Source organism: Olea europaea, chromosome 13, assembly GCF_002742605.1.
Source record: "Olea europaea var. sylvestris chromosome 13, O_europaea_v1, whole genome shotgun sequence".
NCBI classification, from domain to species: domain Eukaryota; kingdom Viridiplantae; phylum Streptophyta; class Magnoliopsida; order Lamiales; family Oleaceae; genus Olea; species Olea europaea.
The window spans coordinates 2,828,724-2,836,297 of NC_036249.1; positions in this window are offsets into that span (position 1 = coordinate 2,828,724).

Below are 7,574 nucleotides of genomic sequence, written 5' to 3' on the forward strand. Positions count from 1 at the left end.
ATATACTTGTCCTATAATGGCTAAGCCTAGACCGTCGGATAAGGATGAGCCTATAAAAGATGAAAACATAAAGGCTAGAACGTTCTCGTTCGATGTAACCAAAGCTGACCTTATATTTGATAAATTATATAAGGATAAGCAGATAAAGTTGAGCGATAAGCATAAATTGCCAAGCCCTGAACAAGTTAAGGGTAAAAAATATTGTAAGTGGCATAATGCATGGTCACATTTGACTAACAACTGTTTGGTTTTTCGTCATGTATTACAGGATGCCATTAAATCAGGACGAATTACGTTCGAGGATAAGAGGAAGATGGCAGTGGATGAAAATCCTTTTCCACAGCCACTTGGAGTGAACATGGTGACGTCTGGTTTCAAAAATAAATTGCCAAAATTCAACTTGATTATAGATGATGGAGAAGAAGACCCTAGACCACATCCCAGTGTCTTTGAACGTATCAAAGGGAAAGAGCCCAAAAAGGACGAAGACGTCCTATTTGCAAGATGCAAAAAAAAGTGAGTGCAAATGCGCAGAAACCAGGGATATGGCAGCATCACCATTGCCCTAGTTTTTTCCCAAACGCTTAGCCTGGTAGAGGGCGGGGTACATCGTTCTATAAGGGACCGCCTTTTGGGAGGCAGTTCAGGCCAGTAAATAATGGGAGAACATTCAAACCGCAACCTCGCCAATCAAATGTATGGCATTCGTTCCAGTATAAGGCTGGAAGGGTGATACTTTTTAACGAGATGACTATAACCCAATAAAGGCATTTTCAACGAAACTACGGGCGAATGATGAGGCAACAACAGGGAATGCTGTGTCCTAAGGCACCTAGACTACTCGAGGCAGCCAATCAAAATGTTTTCAAAGACAGTGAAGAGACTGGTACAGGCGAACCTATGGAAGAATTGCCAGAGACTTCTTCTGGGAGGTCGAAGTTTGAGCGAGACAGAAGGGATGGAGAAGATCCAGATCAACCCCTTACTATTCAATTTGGTATGTTACTTCCTGTCATGGCTAATAACTATTTACTAGCCAATGAGTTCAAGAATAAAGAGAAAGGAGAAGAAGAAAATGAGGATAACGAAGAGGAAGCATGTATGCTGGAATATGAAGAAGGCCAAACTTCTAGAAAGGCCTACATTGGTGAAGAAGATGATGGTATGACAGACATCGAGAAGAAATCGATCTGGAAGCGGAAAGGAGAAGAAGAGGAGTATCGTACAATACTCTGTTGAAGCAACTATATCGAGAGGGAGTTCATGAAGTAGACTTATTGGAAGAACCATCTGGGCGTTCTTTCGATTATTACGTGCTGTACGGGATGCCCAAAAGAAAGAAGAGAGTGCCTCACTCTGAAAAGTATGGATCACCTCCAAAAATAATGCATCCTCCCACAGGTTGGGTAACTGAAGAAGAAGCATTAGAAAACAGTAAAAAGGAAATTCATGAGGCAGAGGCTCAGTGTGATATGCTAGACGTTGACTTATCACAAAAGGGTAACTCGACAGAGGACAAGCAGGAAGTGGAAATAGATGCTGTCGAAAAGGTTATTTTTAAGCGACCAGCCATTAAATTGACCAAGCACTTGAGGCCATTGTACATTAAAGCTCTAGTTAACGGCATACATGTGGCAAAAGTGCTTGTCGATAATGGAACAGCTATAAACACCATTCTATCTAGGATGATGAGGAAATTCGCAAAGACAGAAGGTGATATGATCCCAACGGAAGTCATCCTGACAAGTTTCAATGGAGGAGCAACTTCAACTAAAGGGGTTATGTCATTGGACATAACTATAGGAACAACTATTAGGACCACGGTCTTCTTTGTAATAAATGGTCCCACTAGTTACAAAGTGTTATTAGGAAGAGATTGGATACACGGAAGCCGCTGTATACCCTCATCGCTCCATCAATGCCTGATTTTTTGGAATGACAAAGGTGAAGCAGAAGTGGTGCAGGCCGATCATAGACCTTTTGTCGCAGAAGCAAACTCAGTAGAAAGGTTCATGTACGAAGGAAATTATGGACCTATCAGAGTAGTCCAAGGTGGAAAAGAAACTCAAATTGTCGCGCAGAGTGAATAGCCGTTTTCGGTGGATACACTCACTGAAATATTCAGTCAGATGAGGCCAAACATAGTGGCCCTAGAAGCGCCAGTAATTGGCAAAAAAGTAATCAAGGAGTTTTAAATGAGTTGTAAGCAACAAAGGTAAATTGTCGATATTCAGGCCTTCAAAGCCAAATTAATGGCTTTCAATAAAGAATGCAAGGACAAGACGAAAGAAGAAGTAGCCTTGAAAGCACTGAGAGACAAATTGGCAGTGTTCGAGTTGGAACAAAGTATTGGCCGAGAAGTCAACAAGGTGGATTGTTTAGAAGAAAAAGTGCCTACAAGGGAACTGGACGATGAAGTGATAAGGATTGCCAAGCCTGGATACGCTCAAGTACAAGACCCCCTGATTAAAGTAAATATTGACAATAAAGGAGAAGATCGCCCAACGTTCATCAGTCAAATGCTCGATCAAGAGGTTAGTGATAAATTAATCGCTTTATCAAAGGAGTACAAAGATTGTTTTGCTTGGGAATATGAACATATTTCTGGTTTAGATAGAGATTTGGTGAAACATAGATTACCAACCAAGCCTAATTTTAAACCTCATTGGCAACCTCCTAGGCATTTCGCTTCTAATGTACTCCCTGAAATTAAGGAAGAGATAGAGCGATTATTAAAAGTAGGCTTTATTAGAACGGCCAGATATGTAGAATAGTTGTCCAATATCGTGTCGGTATTGAAAATGTGAATGGGTAGTTATGCCTTTCAGCCTGAAAAATGTAGGAGCAACTTATCAAAGGGCAATGAATTTGATTTTTCATGATATGATAAGCAAGTTTGTTGAAGTGTATGTAGATAATATAGTGGTTAAATCCATTAAAGAAGAGGACCATTTTGAACAATTAAGATGTTTATTTGAGCGAATGAAACAATATAAACTAAAATTAAATCCCTTGAAATGTGCATTTGGTATTAATGCAGGAAATCTTCTTAGTTTCTTAGTACACAAAAGGGGGACTGAACTTGATAAAAATAAAACGAAGGCCATTCTAGAGACCAAATCACCTCGTAACAAAAAAGAATTACAAAGGTTTCTAGGCCAAGTAAACTTTTTAAGATGCTTTATTTCTAACTGTGCAGGTCGAACTAAAGCTTTTTCGCCACTTTTAAAGTTGAAAAATCAGGACGAATTCGTCTGGAAAGAAGAGCATCAAAAGACTTTTGAAAGTTTAAAGACATATTTATCAAGTCCACCAATGTTGGTGTCACCAATTCTAGGACGGCCAATGAAAGTGTATATATCGGCTGAAAAAGAATCAATAGCTGAAATGGTCGTGCAGGAAGACCAATTTGGTGAAGAAATGGCGATTTACTATTTGAGTAGACGGTTAACAAAATGTGAATGTTATTATTCTGTCATTGAAAAATTATGTCTTACATTGTATTTCACATGTACAAAATTAAGGGCTTATTTACGGCCCGTAATCATTTATTTAATTTCTAAAGTAAATTTGGTTAAGTATATATTCTCTCACCCTATTTTGCACCAAAGGATAGGCCTTTGGACATTAGTTTTATTAGAATTCGAAGTACAATATATACCCCAAAAGGCAGTCAAAAATCAGGTTTTGGCTAACTTTCTGGCCGATCATCCATGCCTTGATATGCCTGAAAAAATTGAGTTAGAGATCAATTCATTCGAATTAAAACCTTGGATTTTATATTTCGATGGATCGAAAACCTCTAAAGGTGCAGGAGTAGGAGTAGCATTGATAAATCCTTTAGAGATTTGTTACAAGTTCGCATTCACTTTGGATAGGGATTTGTTACAAGTTCGCACTCACTTTGGACAGAACGTGCACCAATAATCAGGTCGAATACGAAGCCTTAATCGTAGGCCTAGAATTAATGATAGATATGGGGGTAAAGAATGTGATCGTTAGAGGCGATTCTCAATTGGTAATTCACCAATTGATTGGTGATTTTAAATGCCAAAGTGATTCCATTATAAGTCAGTATGAAATCGCCCAAGAGTTGTTGGAAAAATTCGACCAAATAGAATTTCAATGTGTTAATAGGATATATAATGACGTAGCAAACGAATTGGCCCAGATGGCTTCAGGGTACTCAAAGGTTTTAAATTGGAAGTCTACTTATGAGTATGGAACAATATTGCCCGTGGTCCAAAGAAGGGCGAGAACGATTAAAATTCATTGCATACAAGATGGAGATGCAATAGATTGGAGGGCAGATATTAAAAGGTTCCTTAAAGAACCTAATATAGGAAATAGTAAAAAAATGAAGTTGCGTTTGCTAAACTATACACTAATAGATGAAGAGTTGTTTAAGAAACGCTCTGATGGTATATTGCTAAAATGTGTAAGTTTGCAAGAAGCCAGGACGATCATGGCTGAAGTGCACGAAGGGATATGTGGAGCTCATCAAGCTGGCCAAAGGATGAGATGGTTAATTATCAGGAATGGATATTTTTTGCCAAAGATGAGAGAATCATGCGTTCAGTTATGCAAAGAGTTGTCTAACATGCCAAAAGCATGGTCCAATACAAAGGGCGCCAGCATGAGAGATGACAGCTATTATCAAACATTGGCCGTTTAAGGGTTGGGCGATAGACCTGATAGGGAAGATTCATCCCCCATCGTCCAAGCAACATACCTTTGTTATAGTTGCAACTGATTATTTCACTAAGTGGGTAGAAGCGATACCTTTAAAGGAGATCACCCAAAAGAATGTCATAGAATTTATCCGTGATCACATTATTTATAGATTTGGAATTTCACAAACTTTAATGGTAGATCACGGAACATCTTTAAATGGGGATCAAGTGAATAAATTTTTGAGCGAGTTTGGAGTTAAATTAGTGAACTCCACACTATATTACACTCAATCCAACGGACAAACAGAATCTTCTAATAAGATTCTAAAAAATATCATAAGAAAAATGATAGATGAAAATGTCAGATATTGGAACGAATGTCTAAACAAGGCCTTATGGGCTTATAAGATGTCACCTCGATCAAGTACCAAAATTACTCCTTTCCAACTTACTTATGGATAGGAGGCCATTTTGTCTATGGAAATCAACGTACAATCGATCAGAGTGTGTTTGTAACATAAGTTAAGTGGTGATGAGTATACCGAATCACTAGTTCAAAACTTATTGGAGTTGGACGAGTTAAAGTTGGACGTTCTAGATAGATTGCAAGTTCAAAAACGAAGAATGGCTAAATTTTATAATAAAAAAGTTATAGCCAAGTCGTTCAGCCTGAGCGAATTGGTTTGGAAAACAATACTCCATTTGGATAACAAAGATCCAAAGTATGACTAGTGGTCGCCCAATTGGGAAGGACCATATAAAGTAAATAATGTGTTGCCTAATGGAGCCTATCATTTGGAAGATTTAGACGGCACCAAGCACATGAGGTTCGTTAATGGCAAATATTTAAAAAAATATGTTCCTTCCTTATGGAAAAGTGAACAAATAAAAGCGTAATCAAATTACGTTGAACGATCGTAGATAAAAAAAGGTCAGAGCGAAATACGTTCAAATAAATTCATTTATTATCAAACGTTCATTACAAAATTGCAAAATAAAAAATAGTAAATGCTTTATAAGCTACAATTAAGAGCAAACTAATCTCCCGGTCGATCGCCGAGTAAGAGGGTGAACTGGCCTGGATTGCCATCCTGATCGCACTGCTGCAAAGGTAAGCAGAAAGGCCGACAAGTACTCTCAGCAAGCAGAAAGGAAGAAGCACCCTCACATCGCCTTCCTAAATGCATCGCTGCAATAACGGGTAAGGAGGTTGAGAAGCACTCTCGGCAAGCAAGGAGATGATGGGACGAACTGCTTGTAAGGAACATGGAGACGATGGGAAGAACTTTGTTGGCCAAAGAATATTTCCTATATCTCCCATACCAAGAGTAACATAAAAAAAGATAGCAAAATGAGCGGATCAAATGATCCATTTCCATGGAAGACGAAGATTTTGGATCGATTGTCAAAATGCCAAACAATGGCAGCAAATTGGTTTTGAAGAAGAGAATGGAAATGAAAATGACAAGTGTGAAATATAAGTGCATTTATAGAGGCGTGAAGGTGAAGAGACAGAATATGAACAGCCACATTCGTGCCTAGTAACTAGAATCAAATGGCCCGAAATCTTGGGAAAAGAGACAGAAATACCAAGAGAAAATGTGCGTGAATTTTAACATAAAGCAATTAAGTATTTTGGGAATTGACGATTAAAGACAACGTCAATAAATACATAAGAAGACAAATTAATCTTTCATTAATGATAATGGCTGCTGGTATGTTCAGAATTACCAATGGACATCAGTACGAGGTTACAATGGGAAAGTTAATATGAAGTTACAAAAAGAAAAGTTAAGGCATTAAATGTCTTAATTACAATTCGCCTCAGACTGAACGAATTCTTTCCCTAAGTCTCCCCCAATCCTCGCTTTGCTGAGAAGAAGTGACATTCAATTCAGCCACAAAATCATCATCAACCTCCAGCTTCTTGTACTGCTCGACCAAAGACTTGGTTCGCTCAATTCCTTGGGAGGCATTGCATTTTTTAGCAGCCATTCTCGCCTTGCAGTCGTCCATCCTTGCTTGAAGCTCCTTCATCTGTGCAGCCAAACTAGTCATCAAAAAGTCTTCAATCATGATTTCAGAAGAGATTTCTTTCAATTCGTCCTCAGCTTTGTTGATCTCCAGAAGCAAAGACTCTCTTTCAGATACAGCGCGAAGATATTGAGTACTTTTGGCCTTCAGTTCAACATTTTTGGCCAGCAAGAAGAGAATCTCTGAATGGACAACTTTCAACGTCGCTTTAAAATTAGCAGAAAGATTGAGCGACGGAAGTGTCAGTGCTTGCGCCAACTTCGTACTCAAATGCTCACGCTTATCCTTATATTTTGCAGTACTAGCCTGACCGATATCCATATCCATAAATGACACATACTCAAATATCAACTGCTTGAGGAACTTTATATCTTCCTCTGAAGAAGTAGAAGGACGACTGGTTGAAGCAGGGCGAGACGTCTTGACTTTCCCCCAGGAAGTGAACAAGTCCTGGATGGAACGCACAATCTTATCAGCATCATGCAAAGAAAATTGCCAACATTGAAGATTTTCACTACAATAAACAAAGTGGAAGTAAAAGTGAAGCAAAGATTACCTCATCAGCAATCTTGGGAGGTGGCATATCCCCAGCCAAGTTTACCACTTGTGGCTCCACCACTTGTGAGGACTTCCCATTGTCTGGGCGAGAAGACTTTGCCACAACGGGCAAACCCATGGGAGTATCTGTAGAATTCAAAAGCAACAAATCAAAAACCAATAGCACAAGCAAAGGTAAAACATCAAAAAATATATTACCTTCTGGTTCGACGTTTGGGGGGTTGATGCCCTGGGAAGAAGGTGGCTCATCCATTGGTTGTGATGAGGATTCCAGGACTGAAGGTTTCTCTTTAAGCGTAGTCCCTTCAT